This window comes from Kogia breviceps, chromosome 11 (genome assembly GCF_026419965.1).
Source record: "Kogia breviceps isolate mKogBre1 chromosome 11, mKogBre1 haplotype 1, whole genome shotgun sequence".
Lineage (NCBI taxonomy): Eukaryota > Metazoa > Chordata > Mammalia > Artiodactyla > Physeteridae > Kogia > Kogia breviceps.
In genome coordinates, this window is record NC_081320.1 from 86115708 (window position 1) to 86133944 (window position 18237).

The window sequence follows — 18237 nt, forward strand, 5'->3', positions numbered from 1 at the left end:
CTCAGGGCTAAACCACCAATCAAACTTAACCCTTGCATTTAACAGAGGAGGTCACTGATGCTCCAGAGGAAGTTTAGCCTCACATTGCACCAGGCACATAGGAAATGTCCAATTAAAAAATCAAACTCATTAAGATTCTTATTAACAGATGGAAGAGTTAAACTAAAACAGCCAGAGAGGTGCTGTGGCCATGAGCTTCTGCCTTCCATGGAGAGGAAGAGGACTTTTTCTGTCTCCTCAATTTTTCCTGCTTTTAGGAGCCGCTTGTTTCCTTCTGGGCCCTCAGTGTCATTTATGTACAATAACCTGGATTGGGATGAGCCCACAGGAAGGGATTCTCCTTCTGTGCTAATGCAGGAAGGGACATGACATCGATCTATCTGCACTTCTAAGCTCAATGTTTTTCCCTTAAATTTTTAGAAAAACCAGAGGTACTTTGCAAGTGCAATAGAGCTTCCAATTAGGCATTTAAGCTCCCCATTTCTATTTCCCTAATGACTTGACTTACTCTCTTGCTTTATGAAATGAAAATAGCTTTATTTGGGCTCGAGGATGCAGCTGATTGCGTGCTTAATGTACTTTTGCAACCAGCTCCTGCCTGTGTCCAGCATGTGCAATGGGCAGAATAATACATTTCCATGCTTATTTCCCCTACGTATCCTTGGCCGTTGGCTCCAGTCCTATCCCTGTGCTACGATGCAGTCTAAGTAGAAGTGTCCGGAAGGCTGATGTTTAAGTCTCCAGAAGGAAAGGTGTCCTTGAAGGGAGGACACTGGCCCCAGGGCCCTGTTTGTGGGGGAGGGTATGGAGCTGTGGGCCTATCAAGAGCTGAGAGGTGGAAAGCAGAGATGGGGTTGGAGCAAATCCTGTAAAAGAGTTGGAACACAGATACGGAGGACAAAGAAAAAGCACTGGGAGGACATCAGCCACGTTATAAGAAAGAAATAGCAGGGATGAAGAATCAAGCTCTGTGAAGGTATAGGGTTAAGGTTTAAAGAATTCTTTCTTCATTGGGAAAATAGAACTGAAAATAAAAGATATACCCACTTCCAAATTTATCTGGTTGAATACTGGGCAGAGTCAGACCCCGAGGTTCTAGAAAGCCAAAGGTCATCTTGTCTTTGGCTTTCTGGGTTTCAGAAAACATTGAATCAACTATGGCCCCGAGAGTAGTTCACGTATCTGGGCGGCACTTTGGAAAACCACTTCAGAAGATGTTGGTGTTCTCGTCTGCCCAAATCTTGCCCTTCCTTCGAGCTCTGTGTAAGCGCGGAAGCCTTCTGAGGCCATCCCGGCCAGTGCTCTGTGTACTTGTTAATGGTCTCAGCTGTGCATGCACAAGGTCATGGGCTTTTCTTCCCTGGCCCCCAAGGTGAACAGCTGTGCACAGGCCAGTGTTCGCAGGAGGCTTGTCAATTTACAGACAGGAAGTAGCAGTGTGGTTTGAGGAAAGCTGGAGCTAGCGCAGCCCTTTCTGGTCATCTGGGCTGGCAGCAACAGGCTGAAAACGCCCTGTTGCTACTGCCTGGGGCCCAGCAAGCTTTTCACGTGGATTTTTTTTTTTTTTTTTTTAGCATCTTTATTGGAGTATAATTGCTTTACAGTGGTGTGTTAGTTTCTGCTGTATAACAAAGTGAATCTTCAACATATACAAGCAGTTCACATGGATTTTTAAATGCAGAGCCCTCCATGGAGAAGACCACGGCAAGGCTCTGCTGTCCTGGATGCTCTCCCGAGTGGAGAGTAATCTGTCTCTGCGTGGTCTGTGGCTGCTCTTGGCTTTCTTGTCTAAGGTGCCCTGGATTAGACCTGAGGTTATAGAGGAGCCTGGCCATTGCCGTGAGGCAGCCCTGGCTAAAAGACAGGCAAAGGAAAGGAACTCTCACGTGAGGCTGCTCCTTTTTATTTCCAGAAACACTCTGGGCCTTCCTGAAAGCACATCTCCTGCTCAGCAGAGTTGCCTGGCCCACTGATGGGAAAGCCTGCTCTCCAAGTCTGAAGGAGACCCTGAGGTCATTGCGTCCATTCCCCTGCCTTCAGGCAGGATTAGAGATAAGCTGTCCTACCAGAGGATAATCTCTTCTACTTGTAAAAGCTTCCAGAGCAGACCCGAGTCTCTCCCCAGACCATTCATTGCCACTTTTAACAACCTTCACCATCAGGAAATTCTCCCCCTTAGCTATCCTAAATCCCTTATGCTAGGGATTAAGTTCCTTTCCTTATTCTATCCTCAGTAGCCACTGCCAAGACTTAGCCTGCACTGCCTAAGAACTCTTCTGATACCTGAAGATTGTATTAAATCCTGCCTGCCTGTTTTTTCCCGATGAATAATCCCAGCTTCTGTTTTTCCCAGGCCCTGCTGACCAGTCTGTTTATCACTTTCGAGGCTGCCCTCTGATCCCTCGCTAAGTACCAGTCTCCCTGCAGGGGAGCCCGGAACCGGAACTTGGAGTCTAGTTTAGTTCTGACCCGTCTTACTCCTAATGAGAGTGTTTCTTGAACTCATGGCATGAACGTTACCTTCCTGTTCACATACCCAAGTGGGGCTTGTGTGACAGTCTGGTGACAGTCTCACTCATAGGCTTATATGGTCACCTTTCAGCCTACTAGCATAGCAGATCATTTTTCTTTACTCCCTCGGGTGTTAAGGGCAAAATATATCACATCTACCACCAGCATCACTGTCTCATTTTATCTGCACCAACAGTGACCACTACTGGAAGTAAGGAGAAGCGACAGTGGAGACAATTCTCTGACTGGGGCTCTTTCGGCAGGTTTGGACAAAAGCAAGTGGCCTGTGTTTGCAGAGACAGCCACTGGTTGGATGCGGGTCCTCACACCACTCTGATGACGACCAGCTCTCTTGGTCCAATTGCTTTCCTTCCTCTCCTTTTCTAGGTCCGCTGTGACCTTCTGGCCTCTGTCGCCTTTTCACGGGTGCCAGGGCCTCAGGTTGTACTCCTGCTGCCACCACCCCACCTGGCATGCTTCACCCCACGACTACCCCACCTCAGGCCAGCTGCCATTTCCTGCTTACAGCAGGTCTCAATTCCAAACCACCAAGCACGTCCCAGAGGTCCGCACAGCCAAAATGCGCTCCATCTGCACTGGGTGGAGACAAAGGTGGGTGAAACGGCCACCTTTCTCAAGGAGAGTGAAGGTGAGACAGGAGCCCGAGACGCAGGCGTGGTGAATTGCAAACAGCACGCAGGACTTGGCCTGCTGCTCCACAATAGGAGAGAGGGGTCCAAAGGCAGCCCTCTGAAAAAGGCTGAATGAGGTAGGTAGGCGTTCAGTGCACAGGACCTCCGGCTGGGGCAGAGGAGGCTTCCTGGGGGAGGTGGGGTTGCAGGGAGCTGGGTCTCGGGAAGCGGGTGCTGGACAGGCCGAGAGTAGAGGGAGGTGGAAAGTACTTGATTGGCTCATGGCTTCTGTTTTGCTCTCGCCACCCCAATTCTTTCAATTCTTTCCACCTCTAGTTTCCAGGAGAGATAGCCCTCTTCCTTTCATTCCATTAAGAAATGAAAAACAGGGCTTCCCCCGTGGCGCAGTGGTTCAGAATCCACCTGCCGATGATGCAGGTGTCACGGGTTCGTGCCCCGGTCCGGGAAGATCCCACATGCCGCGGAGCGGCTGGGCCCGTGAGCCATGGCCGCTGGGCCTGCGCGTCCGGAGCCTGCGCTCCGTAACAGGAGAGGCCACAACAGTGAGAGGCCCGCATATCGAAAAAAAAAAAAAAAAAAAAAAAAAAAAGAAATGAAAAAAAAATTAATGAGCATCTGCTATGTGCTGGAACTTGTCTAGGCCAGAGGCTTCCAATACTGGATGGTGGCACATTGGTGGCCCATGGCTGGGTTCAGGCATGTGGGATTCTGATTCCCTTGTCCCTGGGTTGGACAGACAGGGCCGGGGCTGGTCAGGGCTCCTGGGCCTGGGGCACCTCTAAGTTCTGAGCAATGCTGTTGCTTTCCCACTTCATGCTACGCAGTATTTTCATTGTCTGCATGTTCTCTGTGTGGTTGGAAGATATGTCCAAGGCCTTGAGGTGCAGAGATACCAAGGCAGGCAATGTCTTCCTCAAGTGGGGCATGGTAGGCAGAATTCTAAGTTAACCCCCAAATTTCCGCCCCCGGCATACCTGCTGGGTATAATCCTCTCCCCTGGAGTGTGGATGTGGACTGTGAATGTGACGGGACAGTCGTCCCCTGGATTAGGTTAGGTTACATGGCTGATTTGACTTTCAAAGCGATGATCCTGGGTCCGCCTGACATAGTCGGGCGATTCCTTCGTGGGGACTGGGCTTTGCCTGGTGGGGTAGATTCGCAGCGCGAGAGGGTCTCAATGTGAGGAAAACTCTGTTGCTGGCTTTGAAGTTGGAGGGGCCCCATGGCAAGGAATGGGAGCGGCCTTCAGGAGCTCAGGGCTGCACCTTGCTGGTGGCCAGCAAGGAACTGGGAACTGTAGGCCTACAACTGAAGGAAATGAATCCTGCCAAAACCCCACGGGCCTGGAAGAGGACCCCAAGCTCCAGATGAGTACACAGCCCGGCCAACACCTCTATCTTACCCATGGGAGACCCTGGGCCGAGAACTCAGCCTGTCTGTGCCCGGACTTCAGACCCACAGAGCTATGAGCTAATAAATGGGCGTGGTTTTCAGCTTCTAAGATTGCGGTAATTTGTTTTGCAGCAGTAGAAGGCTAATATATCAGGGAATACAGAAAAATGTGACCAGGAAAGATTCAAATACTGGTAAAGGTTGTACAGACAAATAACCCCCAGGCATGTAATGGAGAGGGCGCCCTGTCGTTACTTCAGAATGGGGAGTCAAGGGGGCGTCACTTCGCTAAGGTGATGTTTAAGCTGAATGTCAACAAGGACCCAGTTTGGTGAAAATCAGGGGCCAGAACCATCCAGGAGGAGGGAACAATGAGGACAAAGCCCCTGTGGCTGGAATAAGCCTGGTGTTTTCAGGTGCAAAAAGCAGCTCAGTGTGGCTGGATCCAGTCTACAGGGACAGATACCAAATCATGAAGGGCTTTCCATGACTGAACATGGAACTTGGATTTTATTTTCAATGTGAGGGAAGCCAAGGAGGATTTTAAGCAGGGAGTGACACAGCTGCACAATCTGATTTTATGTTTATAAAAGCCCACACCAGATCCTGGCTAGAGCTTGCATTGCAGTGGAAGCGGTGGGGGCGGGGGTGTGTTTTGGTCTAGGGAGGCTGGTGGGAAGGACATTGCATTGTCCCGGTGAGCGCTCTAAGGCCTGGGGCCAGGACTGTAAAGGAGAGATGAGAGATGTCGTGGGGGATGGCTTTTCTCTTTCCTCTTTCCTTCCTTCTCATTTTCTCTTCATTTCTTTTTTAACTCATTCCTGTACTTCTTCCTTCTCTCCTGATAAATTTGCACACCCTCCTCCAGCTATAGCCTCATGGGACCAGCGTGGAAGGCCCATTCTTCCTCCTGCTGGGGGCTGAGCACATGGAATGGGTATCTGGAATCTGGCATAAGGCAGAGGCGGGAGGACATTCCCCAGGGCCCAGCTCCTCAGGCTGGAACTGTCCCCACTCCAAGGCTGGCATCTGTGTCGGGCACCCCTGGCAAGGCCCGTCCCTGGGCATGGAGAGCCCTGGTCCCACACTGCTGAGAGTTAGCCCTTTGTACCTCAGTCCATCCCTCCCTAGAGAGACTTGAGTGTAGAAATCACACTTTCTGTATCTGTGCTGCTGGCGCCCAGCCCATTCTGCCTGTAGATGGCGGGTACTTAGTAAATGCTTGCCGATAGATGATGGGAAACTTGTTCTCAAACTAGTGTTGATGGAACTGACTCTGGACAGAAACTACCATGTGCCAATGTGGTCATTCATTTATCCCTTCATTGATTCTATAAATATTTATTAAGTGACTGCTATATGCCCCACCTGGGAATAGGGGCTGTGGATATCATACCAAACAGACAGAGAGAGTACCTTTTCTTTAAGAAACTTATTCTTAAAGGGGAGATAGATTTTTTTTAAGTATAAAAATAGTGAATCAGAAAAACACACAAAAGACAAAAAAAACAACAAATGGAGGTAAGTGCTATGAAGGAAATAAACAAGCAAACTAAATGCTTGGGCCTGGAGACTCCCAGGAGGGCTAACTCCAAGTTCTGAAGGTATAATTTAATGAACGAACAAATGCATAAATCACTAATTTCCCTGCCCCTGGATTTGCTGGATTCTGCTCAGTTTCTCTTCCCTGAGTCTGTTTCTCCTGGGAGGAGGTCTGTGAAGGGGGCAGATATTCAGGAAAGGGTTTAAAGAGAAGGTGACAACTCCACTTTGCTTGTTAGAGTGATGACTGCAGTGCGTGAGACTGGATGGGCCTCATGCAGGACAGAGGCTCTTCCAGTGTTAGAAGGTGCGATGGGAGGGCCTCAATTAAGAAATAGGGAGAAAGAGATGGATTAAGGGACACTTAGGGGACGTAAAGACAGGACATGGAGTTTTACTGGTTAAGGGAGAAGGAGGTTAAATCTCAAGAGTCAAGGACCATATCCAGGTCTCTGGTTTGGACAACTGGCTGGCTGGAAATGCTAATTTTTTGAAGTGAGACATGAATTATAAGGAGCAAGGGGGCGGGCTTGAGAAGTTTAGTTTTTGACATGCTTTGTTCAAGGCTCTTGTCCGCTAGGAACTTGTTACACCTGCGGCTGACCTGGCGGGAGAGCTGGGCTGGAGACACGGGTGTGGAGTTATCAGTTATCCCTCAGATGCTGGGTGCCAGGAAGTGAAGGAGCCCAAGGAAGAGCTGGGCTTAAAGTGGGAGAGGAGCTGGCAAAGGAAGAAGTTGCACATTCAAGAGAGGGTTTAACTCAGGGAACTGTGACTTGGCTCTGGAGGTGGGGAAGGGGTAGTTCTGGAGTGCAGGTGATGCTGTGGTGGGAGGGCCTGGCTGCCACTAAGGGCCCCCAATAGGTGTGTAGACGTGCGTGTGTGTGTGTGTGTGTGTGTGTGTTTGTGTTTGTGTGTGTGGTGCCCATCTGATGCTTCTATTTTCACTGCAGGTAGGAGGGGAGGTAGTCTGTTGCTTATGACTGTTCCCATTTTTCTTTTTTTAAGAAGTGAAACTCCAGCACAGTAAATGCTCATAGGAAGGAGCCTGCAACGCGAGAAGGGCTAAAAGTTTGGGAGAAAAGAGGAAGCAGTGGAAGGGGGTGTGTGAGGAGCAGGACGCCTCTTCCAAGCTTTCAGGAGGAAAGGGCAGGTAGAGAAGCAGGTTCGTGTGTGTGTGTGTGCGCGTGCGTGTGCATTGTGTGTTGTCTGCGTGTTGTGTATCTGTAGTGTGTGTTGTGAGTCTCTTGTGGGTGTATTGTGTGTGTGTGTGCTTTCTGTGTTTTTTTGGTGTTGTCTGTGTTGTGTTTGTGTGTAAGCCAGAGGTTCAGTACCTCACACTTTGCTGCCTTCTGCATTTCCCTTGAAGCTGGAGGCAAGATCTCATATGATAAGGAAGAAGGTGGCAAACAGGTGGGTGAGTGGGGGATAGTTGAAGGAGCCCCGTGTAGAGGGAAGGGGCGTGCTGGCCGGGAGCCTCTCCGCGGCCTTGGGGAGGCTGTGCACACAGGCCACAGCGCCACAGGGATACTTCCAGGCCACGCCAAGCGGCCACGTTGGGCCTGTCATTTAAAGTCCTTCCGAATCTAAAACTGAGCAGGCTGGGAAGGTCAGAGCTTTCTACTCCGGAGCACCTGCTTCCTTCTCGGTCTCCCAGAAGGGAGAGAGGTGAGGTGTTGGTGGAAGAGGGCAGCCTGAGTGACTGCTTTCCTGGGTGAAAGGTGGGGAGGAGCCCACCCGGGAGTTTTTAAGATAAACACATGCAAATCTTTCTCCATTTCTGTTTTGCCTGTCTCACCACCTGCCCCTGCCTCTTTCCCAAGTCTGTTCCATAAATAATAAGTGACTGTAACGGTGGGTTCTGTTCCTATAACTGAAGACACCTTTGAGCAGCTTTGAAACGTCACAAGCCAAGCTGCTCACCTTGTGTCTAAAACTGTGGCTCCAGACTGTTTGCTTCTGAGCGTCCTTGCATGGTGAGGGTTGCCATGAACGTCGTGGCTGTAGAGCCTGAGCCAGATGCAGAAGTGGGAGTCTGGTGACACTGTGTTCTGGGACCAGCAATGAGGGGTCTGGTGGGAGGGACTTAAAAAGCTTGTAGGGGCCAGATTCAATATAAAATCTTCCACTGCCTGTTGTATTTTAAGAAATATAATGTCTTGGGTCACATTCCTAGAAGCAGAGCTTGAGATGGGGGTTCTTGAGAAAGTGATTTATGGAGGTGGTGCTCCCAGGAGCAGGGACTGAGGGAAGCAGGCTGAGGCAGGGGAAGTGTGGCCTCAGGTGCACACACAGCGACCTCTGCAGTGTTCACTGTACCCTAATGTTGGACTGTTCTTGCCCGGCCTTTCTTCGGGAGGTGGGGAGGCACTGGCTGTGATTTCCCCTGATGTCCCCACTTAGACCAAGGTAAGTCTGAGGAGGCACCAGCAGTTCCATTACTCTGTCCATTTACTTTGTTTCATATACTGAAGTCATTCATTCATTCAACAAACACTTACTGTGACTGGCTCTTCCCTTTACCCTTATATTTCTGGCTGTTTCAGGACATGTTTTTTTTAAACGCTGCCAGTCACTGAGAGCCAAAGGATTTTATGCTCTCAGAAGCTCCAAGAAACCTCTCGTTTGTCTTTGAATATCTGGTGGCCATAGCTCATCAGTATATTCCTGGCATTTGCACCCCCTCTGACTAAGTTTACATGTCTCAGTGGGGTGGAAAAGGAAGAGAACAGGAGAGCATTGCCACCTCAGGAGGACGGAGAAGGAAAGATAGGGTGAAGAGGGGAGAAGCCAGGGCCCTGCTTGGCTTCTGAGTCCTTCCAGCTGTTGCTCATGGATCACCCTTGGTATATGGGAAAAGATAAAGAAGAGACAGGCCTTGTGGATGGACCCCACCTGTCTAGCATGGATGTTGGAGAATTCAGGTGCTCGTCCAAGGCCACCCTGGGAGCTTGTTGCTATGGAAGCACCTCCTTAACCCAGGGTGGCTGAGGCTTTATGAACCCATCACTGCACTTTTTATGATGTCACAGAGAGGCCATCTATTTGTCACTCACTTCCCCATGTGGTCCCAGAATCCCAGTCTGTAAAATTGAAGCTTCTGATCACTTGATCTCAAAGGTCCTTTTCAGAGGGAGAGCCTCTGTTTCAATGATTCCTGGCTCAAACGGTTAAGAATAACTAATCCAGGCTAAGGGGACATGTCTACTGGCATGTCAACTTGGATGGAGGGACAACGGCATGCTGCTCAGGTTTTGCAGGCATTGAAATGAGGTTGGGGGGACCCACCATTGCGTTGGAATCAAAACTTACTAAGCTTGAAACGCTGGAAAAATGGACAAAAACCCAAAAGATAAAAAGCTGCATTTTTAAAGTTAAAAACTAGCAATTATACAAATACATTGGAGATAAACCTGGTCGATGAGCAGTTCAAGTGAAAATACATCAGAGTTTTAGTTCAGAATATATTTATGAGTTCAATAAATACTAATTGGATACCAGGCACTGACCCAGGAGCTGGGGACACAGCAGTGAATAAGAAGACATCATCCTCAAATAGCTTACATTCTAGTATTAAAATGTAATACACAATACACAGTGTGCAATACAAATAAGTAGGTTATATGATACGGGCTAGCAAAGGGTGGTGAGAGGAAAGAGAAAGCCTAGCAATGGTAAGTGGAATATGGGGTGCTATTTTAAATGAGGGAGTCAGGGACGACTTCTACAAGGAAGTAACACTTGGCCCATTAGCTGTTTGACATGGTTGTTAAAAAGCTACTGAAATCCTGGACTCTATGACGAATCATTCCCACTAGTTAGAGTGACCTGCTTGGGTACCTCCACCTACTTAAGATCAGGTGACTTCCTTCAGCTGCAGGGTCAGCCCTGCAGGCCAGTCCCGGCCTTTCAGGAAATTACCAAGCCAGCCTGTCTGACCTTGGCCTCATTTCAGTGACTTCGCATCTCCTGGGCTCTAGTGAGCCATCACCCATGGCAGGACATCCTACCACTGACCACTTCCAGTACTGCCACCCAGGATCTGTGATGATACTACAGAGATTTGGGACTGGCTGGACTCCCCCGGCCCCCTCCGGCCCTAACTGGGGCCACCCACAGTGCCCAGATGACCCAGCAACCCTGATTTATTCAACCTGAGCTCTCCCACTCCCTTCACTCTTTCAAAGTGCTCCATTGGCACTGGCTCCAGAATAAGATTCAAAGGGAACATTTTCTGTTTTATTGATGTTCATCTTCCTAAGTTTGCACCGTGTGTGGCATAAATGCTAATTATTCTGGGTGGGGAAAAAGTCTTCTCCCAAACTTCTCACAATTTTATTAATAATGTAGCAAGGGAGACAACGTATTCTGACGGCTTAGTCAGTCCCAGGGAGGCAGCCTGGGCCTCGGAGAACCCACATTCTCCCTCCCGCAGACTCGGTCTCTCTCTCTGGTGGGTTGCCGAGGCACTGAGAGCAGAAGGCAGGGGGAATTATGCGTGAACAGAGAGATGAGAGGCTGACCTTCTGTGTTGAAAGGTTAAAATGATTTCTTGGGAAACGGAACAAACTCACTAATCAGAGCTGTTCTGAATTTTTTCTGCAAAAATTAGACTCCATGACTCTCTTCACAAGCTCTGTTTGTGAGGAGATACACACACACATACACACATTTAACAGCTAAGTCAGGTTCAACCTAAATTCATTGAACACCTACTATGTTTACAGTCCTGGGATGAGTTAGGCTAATGGGGACACAGGGAAGTAAATCAAAACCCTTAGTCACCTGTAACTAGAACAATAGGAACATGCAATGAGCCATCTTTCAGCTTCATGCTACTTAAAAGGAATAAGATAGTTATTCCAGGGATTTTGTATAAAGCAAACAAGAGCAGGGCCCCTTGTGAAGTCTAGCCCACTTCCACAGCCATGGCACTGGTGGTGAAGTAGCCCTCAGGATGAAGGTCATGGGCACAATGAGATCTTAGACAGTGGGCTGAACTGAAAACAGAGGAATGGCTTGGAACACGAAAGACAAACATGGACTGAGTACATTCTCTGTGTCCAGCACTGTGGTGGCCACTTGAAGATAGAAGCAGGTCAGATGCAGCTTCTAAAATATAATCCCAGTAAAGGTAGAGACCTTTTCTGTCTTGTTCTCTGCTTTATTCCCAGAACTAGACTGGAAGTTAGTAGAGGAGACATCTTTGTCCCTTTGCTGGACCCAGCCAGGGTGGCTTTCTCTACTGACACTGCAACGCTGGGCACTGGGCACTGCCACTGGAGCCTGGACATTGCTGTTCCCACCCTCAGCAAAATGAACTCTGTGCTGTGCATCCTTCTCCATACTGCTGGCTTCAGATTCAGAATCTGACTTGGGTTCATCTGACAGGGGAAGCTGATGTCACCTCAGGCAGCCTGGACCTTAGCTGCAAGGGAAGGTGGGAACATGACCATTTGGTTTATATTCTCTTCCCACAAAACTCATGAGGTGAGGGATTTGTGAAACATGGGAGGGCGTCCAAAGGTGTCAGTGGTCAAGAAGAAAGATTAGGGGGCTTCCCTGGTGGCACAGTGGTTAAGAATCTGCCTGCCAATGCAGAGACACGGGTTTGGGCCCTGGTCTGGGAGGATCCCACATGCCGCGGAGCAACTAAGCCCGTGCGCCACAACTACTGAGCCTGCACGTCTGGAGCTTGTGCTCTGCAACAAGAGAGGCTGCGACAGTGAGAGGCCTGCGCACCGCGATGAGGAGTGGCCCCCGCTCACCGCAACTAGAGAAAGCCCTCGCACAGAAACGAAGACCCAACACAGCCAAAAATAAAATAAATAAATTAATTAAAATGTATTTAAAAAAAAAAGAAAAGAAGAAAGATTAATGATTGTTACAATAGGATAGGTGGTCCTAGTTTGCCAGGGATAAAGTCGCAGATGTGGTGAGAGCAGATTACGTAGAGCCTTGTATAACTTGTTTTAAAGTTTGGACTCTTACCCATAAACAGTTGGGAGTCACTGGTGGGTTTTAGGCAGGGGAGTGACATGGTCAGATTTGCATTTTAGAATGATGACCCTGAAGGCAGAGTGGGGAGGATGGGTGGGAAAGACTTGGGGTAGGATGACTAGTCGGGGAGGTGGGGATGGGGAGAGAGAGAAGGAGGAGGAGGGGGAGGGAGGGGAGAAAGGGGAGGGAGAGAGAGAAAGAGAAAGAAAGAAAGAATGAACCCGGGAGGGCGGGTTCTTAGAGGAGAGGAAATCTTGAGCAAAGAGGAGGCTGCAGTCCTGAATGAGGGGAAAGTTTGCCATTTCCCAGAGGCCAGAGGGAAGAAGGTGCAGCTGGAGGTGTCTGTAGGTGCAGGTGATATGGTTTAGGGAGCTGGGGAGTTCATGCCTGAGGGACACATTTTCCAAGTTCCTTGAGCCCCAGGCCAGCCTTCCTACATCCTCTTTATGGCTTGTTTTTCTTTTTCCCTCTTCCCGTAGCTCAGGGTTCAGCAAACGTTTTCTTAAATGGCCAGATGGTAAATATTTTCAGCTTTGTGGTCCATGAGGTCCCTGCCTAGACTCTAGGGTTGTGGAGCAAAAGCATCCATAGACATTCCGTACATGGAAGGGTGAGGCTGTGTGCCAGTAAACTCTATTTACTAAAGCTGCCAAGCCATAGTTTGCTGACCCCTGATCTACGTGATTCCTACTCATCCTGACCCTCTGGTAGATGCCCTCATTGCCTTTGTCCTTTTCCTTCAGAGTGCTCATCTCCGCTCTAATTAACTATTTGTCCAATTACGTGTTTAGCCCTGATTCCCCTGTTCGAATTACATCAGGGGCTGGTCCATCTTGTCCTCCTGGCTCCCAGAGCGGGCACATGTGAGAACCAGAATGCATCTCATGCTCATGGTGTGCCAGGCATTGCTCTATGTGCTCCACATTCATCAATTCATTCAAACCGCCCAGGGATCGCTCAATAGACAGATACAGCTCTTAGCCCCCTTTTACAGATAAGGAATCTGAGACTCAGAGAGGCTAACTAACATGCTTGAAATCACACAACTGGAAAGTAGAGGGATCAAGGTTTGGACTTAGTCTGGCTCTGTAACCACAATACCATTGATAAGTTGCTGGTGAAAAGTGAACCAAACGAAGAAGAAGTTCAGTTCCTCATCTGGTAGCAAAAGTGGCAGGGTGAGTAGGGCTTCCCAAGGAGGATGATGGAAACCTGGTGTTGTCACCGTGGGGAAAAGGAAGTGGTATCTGACTGTGGGCAACAAGTGGCTTTGCCCTGTGGTCCAGGTGAGGATGGAGGACTTGTATGGAACTTCCTAGGGACGGATGCAGCAGTGTGTGTCCGGGAGGAGCGGCTGAGGGCTAGGTTGATGCAGGTTGTGGGTTTACCAACAGGTTATCTGGGAGCAGAGCAACAGCAGTTGGAGCCTGGATGAGATCACTCTCTGGTTCTGATTTTGGCACTTACTGACCTTATGACAAGGACACATGGCCTAATTTAGGTGAGCCTTAATTTTATGTACGAATATGCTGATGTTTATAAGATCTATGCTAGTGTTTTGGTGACTGGAAGAGCAAATGCATCTGAAGGTGCAGGCCTGCAATAGGAGCTCAGCAAATTGACCCTGCTCTCCCTTCGGATAACTTTTTGACCATGAGGCTCCGTGAGGGCAATATCCGGTCCAGGATGCTCAAGCCATGCTTTGGGAAGCTGCACCTGCTCCTGCATTGCTGTGTGCCTGTGCCCCTCTCTTTGTGGCCCCAGCAAGTGTTCTCAACCAGGTAGCACCTAGTACAGACTATGTCCTGCCTACCATGTGCTTTGGACCCATTTTGATGTTGTATTGAGGTGCGTCTGTGGGTGTTTGTCAGGAGAAGTGCCCAGCGCGTGCCTATGCTTTGGGAGTGGGCGCATTCCCCCGTGTGACATGCATAAATGTGCATCTGAATGTATGTACATAGTGTTCAAATTACAACCTGCAGTTCCTTGTAGTGGAGATGAGTTTCTTTCATGATGTGATGAATAACTAAAAGTAAAAAGACGACTCTACAGCCATGTTGATAAGTCTTTGGAGAATAGGGATCATGGTGTGTAACAAACCCAGGGATCAAACAGGTTGCAAAGAGCTGAAAGGACAAGTCATATCTAATAAGATGAATTTTAGTAGGGGCAAAAGCAAAACAAAGCAGGTTTTTTTTTTTTTTTTTTTTCAAGATTGATATAATGAATTGGGCAAGTCCATGTACAAGAGGCTGAATAACAGATTACTGGGGGAAGAAGCCCTGGAGGTTTGGTTGACTGAAGCTCATTATGGGTGAAAGACTGCAGGGTTGATCTGGGCCTTTGCCTCCTCTCTTCCTCCTGATTGGGTTGCTTTCCTCTTTTATTATCATCAGCAAGTAGTAATTGAGTGTGTGGTATTTGCAGAAGGAATTAATGAAATATGAAATTTAATCTGTGACTTTCATATGTTTTACTTCTTTCATTCATTCGAAAACTATTACTGAAAACCTACATTGTACTAAAATACAAAGGTGAATAAAACATAGTTCTTAAAGAATCCACAACTTATTTGGGAAGACAGGATCAATACACAGGAAAAAAATGTCTAGAATACAAGGATATATAATAAGTATATGATGGGATACAAATTCATGAGGTCTGCATGTTCAAAGTCATTGCCTTTCCCCCAGAACACCGAAGAGAATCACATAGTCTCTACTTTAATCTTCCCCGCTGTAGTAAAGGAAGAAAGAAAGCCTCATGGACTGGGGGACAAAGAGGCACTTTCTGGGGAGGGGTTGAAAAAAGTGCTGTGGGAGTCCCTTGGGGATAGGAAGGACAATGACGAAAGAGAGTTTTAATAAATATGACTATAAACTATGCTTTTGGAGACCTTCTCATGACTTTTGAGAAATGTGAGTGGAGAATGAAGTTCCTCTTTAATTACTTTGGGTGGTTGAAATTTTACTTATTGAAATCAACCCCACTCTGAAGTAGAACCTCTGGTTCCAAGGGATGTAGATAATGCTAAATATGTAATGCCATGATAGCCTTCATGGTGGAGATGAACTGGAGCCTGGTTTCCAAGGATGGGTGGGAGAAGCCAGGCAGACAGAAGGGTAAAGGGAGGACATTGCATGGTGGAGGGCTAGGGGATGGTGTGGGGCAAACAATAGTGGAGGTGCTGAGGAGGGAACACTCAGGTCATCTCCAGAGGTCAATGCAGAGACCCGTGTAAAGGAGAGTTTGGGGATAGCCCCACCCATCCCCTCCTCTGGGAGCTGTCCTTCATCCACCAAGGCTTTGTCCTATATTTCCTACATAAAGTGTCTCCAGAGAATCAGAGTCAGCCCAGTAAGTACAGTGATGGTGTGTCCCTTCCCGTCTCCTTGGCAGTGTCACCTCTTCTGACAGGGGTCCTACAGCTCTCCATTTGGGTCTTTCCAACTGCAGACCTGCGTGTAAGAATCTTTGCAGCTTATTTTCACTCATAGGAGGCTTCCTAAATGACAAAGGGCTATTTCCTAAATGACAAAGACAGAATTCAGAGCCACATAAATGCATAAAATATTTATAATGAACCTGACAGGTTACTTTAATCACATACATCTCTTTCCTCTTGTGTATTAATTAATCCTGATAAATTCCCCACCTCTTTTTGTGTTTTTTTTTTTCCTCCTTCTACACCTAAATCGCTCAGAAAAGACATGTCTGTGGAAGACAAGCTGAAGGGGGTGTTTTGGGATCATCTTAAAAGAACAAGCCCTAAATATTTCAGATGGAGTCACGAGTGTAGCAGATACATCATCAGAGAATATGATTATGTTGACTTCATGAGAAACACCCATTTTTATGTACTTGAAAATTGCCCTGAACTCACTCTGGTCTCTGAGACCTTCTCTGTTATTACAGAAGACCAGCAGGATGGGTTGGGTTTAAATCCATCAAAATGGAACCCTATGCTCTACCATCAGTACCTAGTAAGTCATAACCAAATTGGCTGGATATATTATGCTAGAGGATGAGGAAAGAATGGGGAGAGGTGTCAGGAGTTATGATTCCCTTTCATAGCTCTGGCAACTGCAATAAATCTTTTTCTATAGTTAGACAATGGGTTTTACCTTGCAGATGAAGAAAACCAATACCAACACAATCTATCCACCACTGAGATGAGCTGCTGCAGATGAATCTTAAAAGACTTCACTTTGTATTTTCTTCTCATTTAGATTCATCAAATTTCCCAGAATTCCCAGAGTAGCTTTTGATGTAGTTTCCTTACTCTGGTGGTTTAACTCTTGTTCAAAATGAAACATTATTTCTGACATTCATTTCCAGGGAAAAAAATAACCTGATTTGGGAGGCAATGTTTTAGTGTTTGGGCTGCTGTAACAAAATACCACAGACTGGGTAGCTTATAAACAACAGAAATTGGTTTCTCACAGTTCTGGAGGCTGGGAAGTTCAAGATGAAGGCACCAGGGTGGTCGCATGTGGTGAGGGCCCTCTTCCTGGTTCATAGCCGGCAACTTCTCCCTGTATCCTCACATGGAGGAAGGAGCAAGGAGTCTCTCTGGAGCCTCTTTTATAAGGTGCTAATGCCATTCATGAGTGTACCACTCTCATGACTTAAGAACCTCTCAAAGGCCCTATCTCTTAATACCATCATCCTTGGGGGTTAGGATTTCAGCATATGAATTTTGGGGGGACATAAGCATTCAGACCATAGGAGGCAAATAATACTGATAGGGAGACCTTGGAAGAGACATTAACATCATCCCTAATTTCAGATTTCTCCAAGTATGGTGAAACAGATCTGGGGGTCTGGGCAGGCATGATGTGCACGAAAAAGGACATTTATTTCAGTGCAACTAGAGAGGCACGTGCATGGGGTAGATGATGGGAGAAGCAGGGGCCAGAGCACAGAGGACATTTTATGCCACTAGTTCTCAAGACAGGCTGCTTATGAAAATCTCCTGGGGAGATTTAAAAAAATACCAATTAAAAAATACCATTGTCAGGTCCTATATCAGAATGATGTATTTTTAATAATTTATGCTTTAGGGTGAATTAATTCAATTAGTTCACTTTCCTTCTAAACTCTAGTTGAGACTACTGAATAAACAGTTTTCTTTGGGGGAGTTAAGTAACCTTGGAGCATGGATTGATTAATTAATTAATTAATTAAGCAACCATGTGTGTGTTATTTTTCTAGGCAGTGTGTTAGAATGAAGAGATAAGGAAGTCCTTGTCCCATGCTTTGAAGAGTTCACCCACCAGTGGAGGTTATATGCAGATAGACAGATATTTTGTCATACTGCTCAAAAAAAGTTCTCTAGGCAGAGAGAACCCTGGTTCTTTTCAGTAAATAGTGTTTTATCCTCATACTTTTGGCTCTTACAATGACCCTTGGACACCAACCACCAGTCTTGAGTCTTGAAGGTCTGTGTTCTGGTGAGGTGTGGAGGGAGTGAGGGGATAGAGGGTCTTTCCTCATGTGGAACAGAGGCAGATACAGGAGGTCATGTTCTAAAGGGGTGAAAAGGCCAAGTCAAGAAGCGTGATAGAGTTTGACAGCCAAGATTGGTATCAAAGAGAATGAAAGAGAATTGAGAACTAGGGTACTAGTGTATGGGAACAACTGGAACTGGTTGGCTAGAGGGCACCTGGAGATATTCTGGAAGGATTGCTTTTTTATGATTTCTCCTAACAGCTGACATGGGCTTGGCAGGTGCATTTAAAGGGCTGAAATAGAAGGGATACATACTAATTGCCATATGTATTACATTGTCTCTTTGGGAAAATGCATTCTGTGTTAGGAAAGGAAGTAAGGTGGAACCCAAAGACATTTCGATTCATAGAAAAATAGTGGCATTATTGATGCTTTTCCTTTGCTTCATCAAGTAAATGGAATGACAAGGTAGCAATGTGATATGATTACTTGAATTTTCTGCTTATAGGCAAGGAAAGGAGAACTCATTATTTCAATTACCATTAGAAATATTTCAAGAATATGTTCATCTACTTTCCTGCCTCATTAATAGAGTGTAGTGGATATAATGGAATATTTGTTTCCCTGAACCTCAGCAGCCTCACATTTTGATTGTTTTAATCACATATCTCCTTGTGTTATTTAATAA

At 47.1% G+C, this 18237-nt stretch overlaps 1 long non-coding RNA gene across 3 annotated transcripts in view; it reads left to right on the forward strand.

Annotated features, from left to right (window-relative positions):
• LOC131765507 (uncharacterized) overlaps window positions 1-18237 on the forward strand; it is a 347130-nt gene that overhangs the window by 231999 nt on the left and 96894 nt on the right. The gene's annotated exons all lie outside the window — the stretch shown is intronic.